The sequence below is a fragment of the Eurypyga helias genome, unplaced genomic scaffold (assembly GCF_000690775.1).
Source record: "Eurypyga helias isolate BGI_N326 unplaced genomic scaffold, ASM69077v1 scaffold3675, whole genome shotgun sequence".
In the NCBI taxonomy this organism is placed as follows: Eukaryota; Metazoa; Chordata; class Aves; order Eurypygiformes; family Eurypygidae; genus Eurypyga; species Eurypyga helias.
Genome location: NW_010250716.1, coordinates 17576 through 34922, shown reverse-complemented (window position 1 = coordinate 34922; position 17347 = coordinate 17576).

Sequence of the window (17347 nt, the reverse complement as noted above, 5' to 3'; positions counted from 1 at the left end):
TTAACAGCTCCATGCCAGAGCCCAGACCAAAATCAGATCAAACTTGGATTAATCATAGCTTCTAATGCCCTTATGATCTTGCCAGGCCCATGAGGGGTCATGTTCAGATGGCTTACATTTCACCAGCGCCTCCATGGCTGGTGGTTTTCTCAGGGCTCCAGGCCCTCATGAAGAGGAGCGCGGGTGCAGGGTGAGGCCTAATGCTGCCAAACAATGACCAACCCTCAACAACTGCAACAAAGGGCGACCAAACAAAAGCAATACTGAGGTGATACTTGTCCTGTGTGATACAGGCCTCAAAAGCAGCAAATCAGTAGCTTCACTTGAGGTCTTGGCAGTATAAGTATGAATTTATTACCTCAAATACTCTAGATGTCAAACTACTGCATCACAGCAGCAAGTCTTATACAGAGCTTGACAGGGCAGGCAAAGGTGAAAATAAGACAATGTTTACCCCTAAGGCAAAATGACTAGAGAGTGCGCAGGGGTCTTAGACAAAAAGACACATAACACTGCTGTGAATCACTGTGACTAAACTTACTTTATATCCTTGGTTTACTGGCACATTTACCTCATTCATGAGTTACTGTGAACTGTTTGTGTTTCTGTGGCCAGAATGGTGAGTTGTCTGGGGTTTCTCCTGTTTGAATAAAGCTGGGAGCTCCTTCTCAGACTTCTTTCTGCAGCTGAATTGAAAAATCAACTTCTGGGTTGCTTTTTTTTAAAAAAAGTATTTGTCTTCATTTTTCATAAAGTAAGATATTAGAAGCTGAACAGATCAGGAGACTGAGTGTGAAGGTAGCTGTCTATTTTGTTCTACTGTCTATGTCTCTTTTTGCAGGAGCTTGTCTCCATCCTTTCCTCATTCAGGACTGTGAGCAGTGCTAGTGCTGTCCTGGGATATTTTACTGTCTTCCAGTGTTGATCCTCTTACATGTTCCCCTGTCTCTTTAATGCATTGTCTTTATTTTTCACCTTCAGTAAATATCCCATCACTGCAGTTAGGAATGGCACCCCATGGAGCCCATTCTAAATTGCCTATGTCAGGCTTCCACTTGGCAGAGATCCTCAAGTCCTTCAAGATGTTTTGTCCAGTGTCAGTATCTACCAAGGAACCCCACCAGGAGGATTCACAATTGAGCAGCATGAGCAATGTATCTGCCAAAAGCAGCATGGCCATAGCATGACCAACCAGGGGCATGCAGCCAGCAACTATGGGGTAGAACCAGTTCCAAGCTTTGTCCTTGGCAAGGGAACACTTTGCTCAAAGAAAACTTGGGCAGATGAGGTGAAGATGTGGCTGTGAATTTGCCAATGTCACAAAATACCATAGATAAAAATCTAAAAAAAAAAAAAAACAAAACCACAACTAAATGGGAAAATGCTACAGCAGTGAGTTAAATAGAATTCAGAGAAAGCAATTTCAGCACCTCAGTCTGTTCTCTTTACAGTAGCTTACTCTGTTGTCTTATTCCAAGAGGATAACAGTTGTGTGACTGCTATGACCATCTTCACATCCCTATCTTAGCTGCCCCTCAGACATGTTTTTCTTTTGCTTTTACCCCTTCTCCTGAAATATTAATTCCTCACTCCTCTCTGTATCTTCCCTCCATCCTTTTGAAGATCAGTGCCAGAAGTCACCCTCCTCCTATGTGCAGGACATATGACCCAAAGGAGGAGATCACTTCTTTAGGTCAGGTTCAGGAATGCTATGGTCTCCATTCCTGGGGGTATGAGGGTCTGAGGCTCTGAAAAGCAGCAGAGTAGCTCCTGTCATCTTTTGGGCTGCATCCTGCCCTCCTAGCACAGCGGTCACAGCTGTCCTTCATCCTCCCACTTTTCTCTTTCTTTGGTCACCTGCATCTCACAGCTTCATGGCAATGAGTGGCTCAAGGGGAGAAAAAATGAGGAAAGGAGTCTATTAATTGAAGAAATCTATTAATATTGAGTCATTTACTCCAACATTGTCCACATTTTTCCAAGATTTTGCCCTAAAAAAAAAAAAAAAAACAAGCAACAGAACTTGACCCATTTTTCCTTCAAACAATACTGATAGAACACTATTATTTTCAGTAGTTGTTAAGCAATGTTTATATAAACTCAAGGGCTCTTTCAGTTTCTGATACTGGACATGTATTCCCAGCTTCTTCTCTATGAGAAGCTGTGAAAGGACACAGTCAGGACAGCTGACCCCAACTGACCAAAGGTTCAGTTCATGCCATCAAACAACATGCCCAGTATATTAGTTAGGGAGTGGGACAAGGGTCCCTCTTTCTCTCAGCCTTGGACTCTGGCTCTCAGACTCTCTGGCTATCACTACTGGAGGACTGGCTGGGCATCAGTCAGTGAGTGGTGAGCAATTGTATCACTTGCCTTCTTCTTGATTATTTTCATTACATATTATTAATACTAATATTAGCATTACTAGTATTGTTAGCATTGTGTCATTATTTTATTTCATTTCTTGTCAATCATTAAATAATTTTTATCTCAACCCACGTGTTTCCTTGTCTTTTCCTCCTATTTTCCTCCCCATTTCACTAGAGGAAGGGGAAAGGTGAGCAAGCAGCTGTGTGGTACTTGCTTTCTGGCTGGGGTTAAACCATAACACAAGTGGGATCCCCAAAAACATTCTGCCTGGCCTCCAGCTAATGGTCCAGAAAGTGTCCCATCAACCTTGGGCCGTATCTGCCAGTCCCCAAGGTATCACCACAGATAATCAGATAGAGCACAGGATAGCAATATGTGGACTTGAAGTGCTTTAAGATGAATTATATATTTCCCTAAGACTTTGAAAAAAATTGTGTGACTTTTCAAGTTGTTGTATATTTTAGCTATTCCTTTAAGGATTTCAGTACTAAGGCCCTGATTTTACCCAGCCTTATGCCTGATATTAATTGTTTAAATTGATGCAAAATTGATGTGAAAATGAAGCCACTAGTGTGGATGGAAAGATCTGATCTGGTGAGATTTTTAAACCTAGTTTGGTATAGTTGTGTAGATGTTTCAGAAAATTTGGAGGAACAAGACTGTGGCAGTTTAAATCCAGCAACTCCATCAAAAGTCTTTTTACATATTTCAGTAGTCATCAAGTCCATAACAGTGTAACAGGGATGGTGTCTTCCTTTCTTCTGCCATGCCAAGGTATGTGAGAGACTTTCTGTACTTTGGTGAGCAGACTGCAAGACTGCAAAAAATAGTTTTTTGCCTGTATTGTAAAAGGAACACTGTTGTATTCTGGTTACCTGCAATACTGTCAATTGCTAGAATTTCCCTAACACTTGATCATAAACATCTGTAAGAAAACATATGCTTTTTTGGCTAAAGGACAGAATCAATATTCTTTAAAAATTCATCTGTTAAAAGCTCCATCATAAAGATTAAGAAATATTTGCTGGAAAGCCTATAGAAAATTCAATAGCACACACTCATGGACTTTAAACATCCCCCACGTAACTGTCTAGAAACTTGCAGATGCACTCTTTCTGACTGATTTTACATGACTATTTGTGGGTGAGAAAGTCATGTGCCATCGATCTTTTCTGAGTTTTGTTGGGGAGGACAACCAAGAGTGACTAATTCCCATGTTGACATTTACACTACAGATGTCTGTACTTGGCCAGATGACTCCTGCTCGTGGTGACCTGAGTCCAGCCACCACATTATGAAACAGAGTGAGACAAGCTCTGATCAAAACATCAATGAGACAGGACACAAGGAGAGAGTTGCTACCGTCACCTCCAAACTGTATGTTTATACCTTCAGCTTCACAGTACCTGATGTCTGGAGGTCGCTTGTTGGCCACTCTATGTGCAAACACACTACTTTGGACTCCCTCCTGTTGCTATTTATGTACCACCAGCCTCTAGAGATGACTGCTTTCCCTCAGCTCCAGAAGATTATATTGGTTGGTACACATTTAATTAAAATTACCATTTAATTAATGTAAGACTCTGGTGAGCTGGTGGGAGCCCTTGTTACAGCAGCAGCTGGATGCCCTGAAATCTGAATTCTCACAGTAGAGGAGTGAGGAGGTGGGAACATATCTCACTGTTGGGGCCTGACGATAAATGTATCTCTAGCATACTTCTAGCACGATGCTTTGGGTAAAAGAGGGTTGAAGGCAAGTCAGTACAGTAATCTTGAGAACCTCTGGAGGTACAAGGCAAGTATCTATGTGCATTCATCCAGGTACATTTTCATTACAGCAGGAACTTGAACCTGTATCTCCTATGGCTCAAGTGAGTTAACTACTGGCAATACAGAAATTTCCATGTTCATGTTACTCTATTAATACTTAATTCTTCACACCAAATAGAATGTTTACAGAAAAAAAAAAAAACAGACAGGGGCAAGCCAGTTTTGATCCTCTTCACTGGAAGTATTCCATGGATCAGACACGAGATGATAACAAATAAATTGAGAATACATGAAAAATGGATCATTTATTTGGAAACTAGGTATAACAGTTCACTTTGTTTCTAATATAGGGAATATTTAAAACAAACTCCAACACAAAGGAACAAAACATTGAAACATCATACCCAATGAAAATGTACAAAAAAGCTTCCTTTTAAAACAAGGAATTATCAATGTGAATAATGTTAAGAAGGAATTCCTGCCGTTTCTCTAGAGACATTTCTCACTACTAGAGACCTGTAGCAACCCTCAGGAAGGAGGCTTTCAGACAGGCTGAGTTACACTGATAACCATGTCAGACTAAGTTAGGTTTGATATTTTCCAAGTGTATGACCAGTTGCTGAAGGCTTTGAAGTGGCAAGCATGATGCAATTGAGTCTGAAATTCCTGCAGAGTTCCTGAAGATAAGGGGAGGTTTCTTTCTTAAACATACAGGCATAACTTCTAGCCCAACATCTCTTACTCCACATCAAACAGAATCAGGCCCAGGAAAGAGAGTGCAGTTAAGGTCACTGCTTTCAGACGGGTTTCTCAGTGCTCAGAAGACAGAGGCTGATATGGAAATGCTCCTGCTTCCTTCTCTCCCACTTTATTTCATAGGGGGTGGGGGGGAGCATGCAAAACCTGAAAGCAAGCTGTAAGACATCTGAGCCATTACCACATAGAGTTAATAGGACTTCATCTATGATGCTCATCTACTTTTCCACCCATTCAGACTTGACCCACCTCATCATCCCATCACCTGTTAGGAACTGAAAACCAGGAGTCACTGTGACATTAAATTAACCTAGGGAAAAAATTGACGAGCATTAACCTTTTCCTTCTACTTTGGGCAAATTCTGTGGCATGTTTCTACAGTCCTGGCCCAAAGGGGAAATGGGCAGATGCATTCACTTGGCATTGTTGGCCCCCTGTGGTTTTCTGAAGGCCACTGAAGTTCTTTGGGACTGTGTGTGGTAGTACAGCATTAGTAATTTGCGGTCAACCTGAAAAAGGTCTCTGGAGATATCACATTCCCACAAGACAACTAAGGCTTTTGATTTTCCATCATCATAGTGAAAATGAAGTCCACTCAAACCAGTGTCATACTAACTCATCTTCTTACAAGTCCCAGCAACAGTCACAATCTACACACAAGTCACTTTGTGTGGTGTTCATCTGGCCACTTGTGGATCAGCAAGCCAGAGGAGAAGAAAGCCGCTTTCTCAGGTACTTTGCTCCTGCTTCTGGCCCCATCCTTCCTTCTTGTCCCTCCCTGCTAGGCCACCTTGGCCCTTTTCCCTGTCTATGAAATCCTAGACTGGAGTCCTGCCCTGTCAGACATCAATAGGTTATAACTAGTGGAGGGGAAAGGGATTGATGAAAATGGAAATTTGAATGGGCAATTTCTGGACCTGCTCCACTGGTTGCTCTCTGCCTGCCTTTCCTCCTCACAGCTCTCCTGCTGTACTGCACACCCTGACAGTTCTCTTTCCTTATTTCACATCCCACAACAGTTCTGGTCTCTTGAATTTTCCTGCCGGAGTTCCTTTCATCAAAGCCCAGCTTACCCCTTGGTCTTGAATTTCCTTCCCTGCCCTGAGTTTTTCCACCTTTGCTCACCTACACCAAACCCCAGACTTTCTCCCACCCACTGGGGTTGCGGCTCTTCTTTGATCCGAGGTGCCTCGATTCATCCCTGATGCACATTGTGATCCTGTCACCACACAGTCCACTCTTTCGAGGAAATACAGTATCTCCAGCTCTTCATGACAGCTAATCTCAGCCTAAATTCTAAATCAGACTGGGTACAGTGTTGTCCCTAGAACTCTTTCCAACTGACCCACACCCATCCTCCAATCCTGTATTGAACTCTGCCTGCAGCTCAGGCTTGATGAATGGTCAAAATTAAAACACAAGTATTCCTTCACATGAATTGCAGACAATATTCCTAAATTTGATGTTTATTTTACCCGCAGGAGTATGAGGATGCTGATGCATTTCTTCCTGATTTTTTGCAGTAAAGCTGCAGAGCCACTCATCCTTAATTCTGCATTCCTGTAGTAGATCACTCCTATTTAAGTATACGGTTTTACATTTGTCCATCTTAAATTGCATTCAATTTTTTTCTGTATTATTTATCCAGTGTGTTAGATTCATATAAAACTTTTCATCAGTTCATACTATACAGAAAAGAATATGGAAAAAAGAAGGAAAGAGCACATTTTTATAGTGAGAAATATTATTTCCTTATTACTAATTAATTTTTTTTTAATTACATGCTGCAGTCCAATTAATATTTAATACAGCTGATTAATTTTCAAAAGCTTTCTTGTTACAGTGGTGGTTTCCTGAAGAATGTTTTACAGAAAGGCTGCATTAAAATCATCACTTCAGAGTTATTTTCAAAATGATGGTAATGCAATGTTTTTGTGACATGAGCAACAGACAATGTTGTTATAGCGACAGAAGTAATGTGATGACTTCATGGAGGCAAGTGACATTACGGTGACACTTTGGTAACAGTTGTTTCATTTATGAGCTTGGCTTTGAGGAAAAAAAGACAGATGAAGATTTGTAAGTCTAAAGCTTCTCTGTGTATAAATGCCAAATAGCCTAACTTCCCTCTGACTAAATCCACAGCTGAAAGAAGATAAATATTTCAACAGTACTTACTTGGGCCCATTTACTTAATATCCATTAGGAAAATAAGATTTATACCTGTACATTAAGTTTGCAATAAGGGATAAACACCACAGTTTGGTAAAGGTGTTATATCTGAAGAGTTTCCCGATAGGTGGAAAGCAGAAGTAGTGATTTCTAGGCAGAACATGTTCTTATTTTCTGGTTAGGTACGAAGTCATCAATCAGAAAAGTTTCTCGTCTGTTTTTGAATCAGCCCTCTTGGATCCAGGCTAAAATTAGCTTTAAAAAAAAAAAAAATTCATTGAAATGATGCTAAGACAAAATATGTCCCTTTCTAGAACATCCTTTTTTATGTTCTTTGTCGGAAGAAAAAAGAGGAAAGAAATAGATTTGTCCATTTTCCAACTGTGGTATTAAAAATTTGCACAGGGTATCAGCACATGAATAAATGCTGCTGAGCAACATTTCAGTCAATGTGAAGACTGGTGTCAGGCCACAATAAAAGTAATGAAAAAATGCCAAACCCCACAGTTCCAGCTACTATTAATGTCAAACAGAAAGATGCAAAAATGAAACAGAAACAGAGAATGGACAGTACTTGGAGAAGGTCCTTGGAATGAGAGGTAGAGAGGCCAAATCTTTTGTACTGAGCTGTTACTAGTGGTCAAGCAGCAATCCAATCATCTTATTAGAATGAATCCAATGGAAAATCATTCCAAGGAAATAGAGAGCATCTCCGGAAAACACCAAGTGAAGAGCTGCATACAAAGGCTTCTGAGCAGTGCGCAGAAGTTGCAACAGCAGAAATTCAAGTTAGACGTTTGTTAACAGAATTTTCACAGAGGTTGGTCAAATGTGGAGACAGGCTGCTCAGAGAGGCTGTGGAACCTCCATTCTCAGACGTATTTAAAAGTTGCTGGGCACAGTCCTGAGCAACCTAATCTAACTTTAAGGTGGGATGTCCCAGCTTTGAGTAGGAGTTGGTATACAATCTTGCAATGGCGTTGAGCTTAGTGCAAGTCAGACACTGTTCTGAAAACGTTATCAGTGGAAGACTGTTTCCTGACACTGGTCCTGCAACATGAAACAGCATTTTTCCTAGACTGAAAAACGTAGTGAGAGACAGACACAGTTGTTTTGTGGCCAAGCAGCTCCTACTAAAGCTGAACTGAAGAGAAAAAGGAAGTACGACTGTGCCATATGAGACTTTGGGGCCACTCCAGAAGTATGTTTGATGAGTGCAATTTTCTGACTTTCACATTCTTTGCAGCCAATGTGGCAGCAATGAGTCAAAAAGAACAGGAAAGCAAGAAGTTTCCTGGGACAGAAGGAACAGGTTGCTGAGCAGGAGGTTCGTGCTAAGCACATAGTGCAGCAGTGTGTGCTGGCAGATGATGTGAAGGGTGTGATTTAAAGTGCTGATCATGCACAAAATTTAACAGTCACCTGCACACTCACAGATCCTGACTCATCCTCCCCAGTGGGGTACACACAAAGGATTATTCATGCCTGGTAAATGAATAGGGTTAAAAAGATGAGACCATACATTAAACCCTTGTTCCTTGTAATGCTCTTATTCCCCACAGGCTTCTTGCTCCCATCTGCTCCTTTCATAATCAGGTACCACGATTCCCAAATCCCTTCCATCAGGAGACTCCCCATTTTGCAAGAACCACATGTAGTTGCCTGAACTTCTACTGCCTGTAGGCACACAGACCCCTGTATACAGGAAAGAGGGAAATTGTCATCTCTTAGATGTCAGATCTTAGGAAAAAGAGAGAGCCAAAAGAGTGGGGAGAGCAGCTACAGCAAAATGCCAGCAGAGAAAAGGATATGTGGGTAGAAGTAGTGCTGGGGTGGTTATCCTTGCTGGTGGGAGTGAGCATTTGCAGCAGAATAAATGCAAAATGTTGCAAATGAATCATAGAATAATAGAATCAGTTAGGTTGGGAAAAAAATCTTTAAGATCATCATGTCCAACTATACACCAAACTGCCATATCCATCACTAACCCATGAAGCCCAAGGGGTTGCTGGTTTCTGGTGTTTATTTTGGAAAAAGGCAAAAGAATGGCAGGATTACAAGGAGATAAGAAGCATCTATCAGCAGATGATATAGAGAAAATGCTGATTGTAATGGGTACACCCACACAGAAGTGTGGGCTGATCATTTAGTTTCACAAGCTATCTTTGTGTGGCGCATGCTGATTCCCATCTCATGATACCCACCTGCCACCTGGGGTGTTTATCTTCCTGAGGAACTCAGACTGTGATCATTTATCAGCGCAGACATTTGGGGCAATCCCTTGCGCTTTCAGAGACTCACAGCTCTACAGTCCAGAAGGGAGCATGTCATCAGAGGTCACCTATGCCATGGCTCACAGCACCTCCCATGCTGGTGCTGGGTTTTTCAAACGTCGCTTCAGAACTGACTTGAAGTTGTTGAGTGAAAGAAAATCCAGATCCTTAGGTGTCTTGTTGCCAGCCCACTGGGGTAAAAAGGGTCTTTTTTTAAGTTTAAGAGCAGCTATTTTCTGCATCCAGGAATCCGATTGTGTTGTTTTGCCTTTATCTGCTATAACACTTTACCCTTGGAAATTTCCCATGTAGATATTTCTACACCTTAGTGAAGCTATGTCATAATCACCTATTCTCTCAGATAAATTGATTTATTATTTAAATATCTCATTGTACAGCAGTTTTTTTCCAACCTGGAGTCACTCTTGATGCATCTATCCTTGTGCTGTGTCAGCACAATGCTTTACTCTGTCACATTTCATACTTCTGAAAGCTTCGTATAGCTAAGACAACTTTGGCACGGAGGAGGGAAACCTCACTGCAGCCGTACGAGATCCATTCAGATGTGTGCAGGTAAAGACAAAAAACTCCTCCACCTTTCCTTTATTCAGCTGTACATCTGCCTGTTTCTCTCTTTGGGCACATGGCAGGTTTGCTACCCCAGCTGTAACCCAAGCAAAGGGATGCTCCTACCTTTTCCTCAACAAGATGGGAAGTGAGGGCACCTCCCAGGCCCTGCCCTGGCCACCAGCCTTGGAGGGACACTCAGGGAAGAGAAGGAGGAAGCCAAGTTCCCTCCCAGGCCCCCTGGGACAGCTTGTCTCCCCAGAGCTGATTCTGGAACAACATGGCCACCCGAATCCAGGGCAGCCACAGACTGTTGGAGGGAGGACAAGGTGGGATGAGAGCCCAACCACGCTCAGCAGTGAGTTATTATCACATGCTGCAGCGAACATGTGGTGGTTTTTTCCCTGCCTACTCCTCGTGGGCCTACAACCTTATTCTGTTAATTTAAGTGGGAAATGTGATGAGTAGGTGAATATGTCCTCTGAATTGGTATTTCAGGCAGAAAAGATTAATTTATGTATATTTGATAATTGGTGATGCATTTCTTAATTTGATTTCTTTTGGATGATTTCCTATATACCCACACATACACAAAGTAAAGGACAAAAAGTTTTTTGGCTGCTGTACTTATATATATCAGTATCTTGGTACATAGGGGTTGGTGGTTGGGGTTTTTTTGCAGAATATGTGAAAGCTGCTAAAACTTACCAGACAGACTCCCTTTGAAGATGAAATTTCTTGTGTAACCCTGGGAAAAATATTGCACAGGCAATAGCAATGCTGACTACCCCCAGATCACACCAGTAAGTCTTGGAATCAGCCTTTATTTATGAAGAAAACCATGTCTCCGTTATCATTCTCTTTCAGTCTTTGCCTCCTCTTATGCTTCCGGAGACAAGCTGCCTGGTATTTTTGTGATGAGGTTGTCTGTCCATTTGTAACTGTGTTGAGTCAGCTTGGTGATGTTGTCAAACTTGGGTGCAGATGTATAGGAAGCCGCTTAAGGGGAGTATACTGAAAATTGATTTCAGCCATTCTTTCTGATGCTGACATAGATACACTCAGACTTTGCAAACCTGTTTGTCCCTGAAGATTCCCATCACCTGTGAAACAATGTCTCACAGGGTTGCTGAGGTTCACAATAGTGCCATTGGAGGTCAGATTTCAATAACTAATAAGTAAAAAATGCTGTATTTAAATATTCAGAATTTTGAGGCATTTGATTTCAGTACTCACAAATCTCTTGTTATTCATTCCTTCGATACTTTTTTCAAACAAGCTCCCACTTCTTCCCTTTTTTGCTGAGTTGCTATTATTTCCCTTCCTTCTCCAGTATAAAAAAAGTCTCCATATTGGGCAGAAATTATACAGGCAGCCATTGCATCTGGGGTTTGGGAAATCTGAACAGGACACTTCAGTTTCATTCCCTGTCTCACTACACTGATTTAAAAAAGAACTTAAAACTTCAGTTTAAACTCTAGGTTGACTATTTTTTTTATACATATAACAACGAAAAATAAGCCCATAAGGCTAGAACAAATATTTCCAATGAAAATGCAGAATTAAAAAGATCAGTGTGTAATTTCCATTATGAAAAAACAAAGGCACTTGTCAGAAAACAAGCTTGATGGGAAGACATTGGTTCACCTGAAAATATAGTCTCAAAACTCTCCATTTGTATCTGTTGTACTGAAATTTGCTTTCTAGTATCCATTTTTAGCTATCAAATTAAATTTAACTCTGAACAATGACATTGGAACTTCTATCACATAAACTGTATCTGCTACAATTCTGAACTGGCTCACTTATCTCAGGCACTCATCCCCACACCAGGGACATCCAGCATGGTCCCATACCCCAGGTATTTGGCAGGAAATATTTCAGCAGGGAAATGTGCTGTGCAATGAACCTGAGCAGCTCCATCCTGCCCCTAATTTTCTAAGTCTCACTGTAGAAGTTCACCATCTCTTTTGGAGGAGTGATTTCAGCCTAGAATGTATTTAGTTCAGTCTCATCTAATCAGTTTTAATAACCAGCAAAAAGTCTTCATAGAAAAGGATCTTGCTTCTTACTTTCTTCTTTCAGTCTCAAAGAGGCTTTCTTTCTTTTGCACCTTTTCTTTTTTTCTTAGGAAACTGAAGCAATGCTCATGATGTCCTCTTGGTCACTAGATAGGGAGAAGTGCTTTAAATTTCCTTAGGAGTTGCTAGCATTTTTAATTTGGTCTCTTCCTGAGCATCTAAATTCTTCAACTGTCCTTGCTCTCTACCATTTTCTTCTAACCTAGCTCCAGTTACAGCTCTTATCCTGGGGTCCATGGGTCCATCTCCAAGAGAACCTATATCCTAAACCTCCTTTGGATTATATGAGCATGTGCACACACACTTTCCTGTCAGATCTCCATCAACTGAGGAGCAGCAGAGACACTGCTGAGCACTCTGAGCTCCCCTTGGTGCAGGCACTGGTGAGGACATTAGGATGGTGCTTGTCAGAAGAACCATTGCCCCTGACACTGTGTGTGCCTTGTCCTGCTGACCCCAAGGGATGGTGGCAGAGCAAGTCTGTCTGGAGGTTGCCCCCTTCCCTTTGGCAGTGGCAGAGGGGGTATGGGAGGTTTTTCAAAGTCTGCTCCACTTGCGCTGTGTTTGTGCTTTCCCTAACCTCTTTCTGAACTCTCGAATGAAAAGCTGTGAACTGAAGCTCTCAAAGCTCAATTTCTGTCTTTCCCAGAAAGACTTTTGTTTTACAGGAAATAAGTCTTTTCTACAAAAAGCGTAAACATATGAACTACTCAGACTTAACAATGCTCATATATCAAAATGGACAGTGTGAAGAAGGCACAAGGGACTTATTTTCTGAATGGGTTTGCTCATCCTGAATAAAAGCTGGCATCTTCTAATAGACTGAATTTTCTTTTCTGGCAAACAATCCAGCTAAACTGACAAGCTTCTGAGTACAGCCTCCTAAATAAACAGCCTTGTCTCCTTCTTGCAGAAAGATTGCAATTATTATAAATACTGCAGATGGGAAAACAATTTGAAGGAAGGGAAGCTGGCGGGCTCCAGGAAGGAGGAGGAGCTGGCGTGTGCACTTTGATTCACAGGAAGGGTCCTTTTGTGATACAAATGAAGTCAGGCAAGTATTTGTGTTCACTCCTGCTTCTGAAAGAACTGCTTCAAGGAAATATTTTGTTATCAAGTTGATCCATGTCTTAAAAATTTAAATTATCTAGATCATATATATAAGGTCAAATACAAATCAGTTCTTAGAAAAGTATGTGGCAAAACATATTTGACTCGACAGGAATGATGGGTTTTGAGTCTGAGACAGCTCAGAGGTCAGCGATAACCCATAGCTTGTCCATTAAGAGTAAGAGCTTTCCTGGATAACATTCTGGATTAGCCCACAATTCCTCCTCTGTATTTCTGAGCCAAAAAATCTCTCCAGCCCCAATATGAAAAGGAAACAGTGCTGGTTCTTTTAGCTTCAGTCTACTCTGAGTGATTTAGAAAGCCGTTAGTGCACCAGCCACCAGCCCTAGAGTGGACGGCGTGCCAGTGCTCTGGGAGATATCTGCAGGCAGATCTACACACATATAAAAGCAACTGTGCTCCTGCCCACTTGCTGTGCAGGTCTTGAAAAGAAGCAGAAACACCCATACAATCAAACAACAAAACCAGGTTTGTTTTAATGCTCTCACTAGATTGGTCCATTTTTTTCTCCTGTCCTTAGCTTTGAGATTTTTTCTCTGTTAAAATCAATATGAAAGCAGAATACCTCTTCTCTCTGGTTATTTCCCCCTTCAGTCTTTTTGTGCAATTCTTTAAAGATTTGGGCACTTGGACCTGGGTAGTCACAGAACGGGAGCGGTTGATTCTCTCTCTCCTCCTACTCCATCAGACTCCGACAGAGACTGGTCCCTGGGATCCCAGGGTTAAGGACTCTCATCCTCGCCAGGTCTCTGTGCTGCCACCAGCCACCACCCTGCCTTCATGCCCTTGGCTCTCAGGTCCTCTCCAGAAATCCTATGGCATATTGCCCAGAGAGGGATCACCAAATAGCCCTCAGCTCTGCAAGTGCTCAAGGTGCCAGTGGGCTAAAATGCAGTTCTCATTCAGCACATGTGAACCTAGGCCTGGAAAAATTAAATCATCTCTTCACCTTTGTATTTTCAATTTCACCCACTTTCTGCTGTGTTTTCACTTTCTTAATTGCTATCTTGGTACAATATTACAGAAAATAATAGGGCCTGTAGCGACAGAACAAGGGGTGATGGGTTTAAACTGAAAGAGGGGAGGTTTAGGTTAGATATCAGGAAGAAGTTCTTCACAGAGAGGGTGGTGAGGCACTGGAACAGGTTGCCCAGAGAAGCTGTGGATGCCCCATCCCTGGAAGTGTTCAAGGCCAGGCTGGATGAGGCTTTGAGCAACCTGGTCTAGTGGAAGGTGTCCCTGCCCATGGCAGGAGGTTGGAAATAGATGGTCTATAAGGGCCCTTCCAACCCAAACCATTCTGTGATTCTATGATTCTATGAAAGTTATATACCAGAATGACTCGTCAATTGATCTGTCTTCACAACATTTCTCCTGAATCCTCTTGGGTGGAGCAGTTTGCTGTGTTTGTAAACAACCTGAAGTCTTTCAACTAAAAAACCTCTATGTTAGTAACGTGTATAAAATAGTAGAGACTTGTCCATTTAAAAGTCAGCTGAATACTTGAATCAGTACAAAAGCATACTGGTCCTGGAGAGCCAAGAAGAGTGGTAAGATGCCATAAATTCCGCACTTCTTGTTCTCACCCTTCACCTGTGTCCCTGCTATTCACTTACTGACTCCACATTTGTTCTCCAATTCCTGATCTCTTGTTTTTGTGATGTTGTTCTTTTATCATTACAGCTGACTTTCCATGTAAATTTTGCTCATCTGACAAGCAGGGGATGCTGAGAGGAGCTGCTTTACTGGAAAACCCAAACCGATGCTGTATTGTTTCTTCTTGGAGTGTGCTGGGTTTAGTTGGGATGGAGTTAATTTTCCTCACAGTAGCTAGTATGAGGCTATGTTTTTGTTTTGTGCTGAGAAGAATATTGATAATATACCAATGCTTTCAGCTGTTGCCAAGCAATGTTAATATCAGGTCAAGGACGTTTTCAGTTTCTCATGCTGCACCTGTGTTCCCCGCTGCTTCTCTATAAGAAGTTGTGAGGGGACACACTCAGGACAGCTGACCCCAACTGACCAAAGGGATATTTCATTCCATAAAATGTCATGCTTGGTGTATAAGTTGGGGGTTGTGGGTCAAGGGCCTTGCTCAGTCTCTCTCAGGGTCTGGCTCTTTGTTGGCTCACTGGCTCTCGGATATCTCAGGCTCTGTATCTCTCTCTCTCTCCAGCTCTGGGTCTCCATACTGGCTGGATGTCACTTTGTGAGTGGTGAGAGGCTGTATAATTTGTTTTCTTTTCCATTATTTTCATTGCATATTAGTAATAATACTAGTATTATTAGTATTGTTAGTATTACTGCTTTTGATAGTATTACTAGTATAATTATTTTATTTAATTTATTTTCAATTATTATACTGTTCTTATCTCAACCCACGAGTTTTCTTGTCTTTTCCTCCGATTCTCTCCCCCATCGCACACTAGGGAGAGGTGAGTGAGTGGCTGTGTAGTTGCTGACTGGGTCTAAGACATGACAGAAAGAGGAGGTGGGACCAAGCAGCCAGGGACCACCCACAAGAGAAAACTTGTTTGCTGCCCAGTTTTCTCATTTCCATCTCTCTGTGCTTGTCTCAGTACCACAGTTAGTCATAGAATGGTCTGGGTTGGAAGAAACCTTAAAGATAAACCAGTTCCAACTCCCCTGACATGGGCAGGGATACCTTCCACTAGACCAGGTTGCTCAAAGCCTCATCCAGCCTGGCCTTGAACACTTCCAGGGATGGGGCATCCACAGCTTCTCTGGGCAACCTGTTCCAGTACTTCACCACCCTCTCCATGAAGAATTTCTTCCTGATATCCGATCTAAATTTACCCACTTTCAGTTTAAACCAGTTACCTCTTGTCCTGTCACTACAGGCTTTTGTAAAAAGACCACCCCCCAGCTTTCTTTTTGGACCCTTCAGGTACTGGAAGGTGCTATAACGTCTCCCCGGAGCCTTCTCTTTTCCAGGCTGAACAAGCCCAATTCTCTCAGCCCGTCCCCATAGGAGAGGTGCTTCATCCTTCTAAGCATCTCTGTGGCCTCCTCTGGACTCGCTCCAACCAGTTGACATTCTGCTGTTGGGGGGCCCAGTTAACTGCTTTCAGCCTTTTTTATATCCATTGTCATAACAGAGTGCATATTCCTTGCCTTACTGGTTTCACCTTGCTTTGGTGTGATGAACAAACACCCTTCGGGGTACCTGAGCTTGGGGTTTCTGAAGCATTTTTAACTCTGATATTTCTGACGGGTGGGCTCTCACTGCTACTCTTTTGAGAAAGGATGATACACTTCAAGGATAGCAGAAAGCATGTAAGATGGAAAAGTCCGAGGTGTAGCCCTGTGCAAAAGTCAAAAAGCAATGAAAATATAATTTTTTTACTGGAGTAGGAATACTTTACCTATAGGTTTTGCCCTCATATCATGCATTTCTATAAAGGTATGCAAGAACATAAACATTGTTTTATTGAACCAAAGCAATAATCTGCCTAGCCAGGAGCTCTGTCCCTGAAATTGTCTCCCAGAAGGTGTTTCACAGAAAAGTGGGAACATGTCCTAGTAGGATCAAGCTTTCCTCTGCTGTATCCTTGCGGCGCTGGGGTGTAGAGGAATTTTTAGGTAGCCATGGTCACGAAGTGCTAATGCAGACCTGCGTGCACAACCCAGGCTATGAGAAGGACGATGTGTTCTTGAGCAGGTGAAAGAAGGAAGTGATAGATTGAGTAAAAAGAAAAAGCTGTGGGGCAGGATGCCTAAACCGTCAGGGGGAGGAGTGTTCTCGCATATGTAGCTAATTAGGAGTAAAGGTAGAGCACATGGACAAAACGAGGTAACCAATCATTTAGAGGCTGATAGCGCATGGCACTTTGTAACTCAATAAATACCCAGAAGCCAGAATAAAGTTAGAGCTTTGAGCGTTATCTCTGTGAGGACATCTTATTGACTCTATGCCCAACTTACTGGTACCGACCCACTACACTGGGGTTTCTTTTATCTGTAAAGGCTATAGTCCTCTTGTATTGGGTTTGTGTGGCAGGGTTTTGGTAGCAGAGAAGGGGCTACAGGAGAGGTTTCTTTAAGAAGCAGCTAGAAGATTCCCCAGCTCCAAGTCAGACCTGCCTCTGGCCATGGCTGAGCCACTCAGTGACAATGGTAGTGCCTCTGTGATAACATATTTAAGAGCAGTGGGATGTGGAAGAGACAACAAGGCAGACACTCAGATCAGTGCAGAAAGGTGAGGAA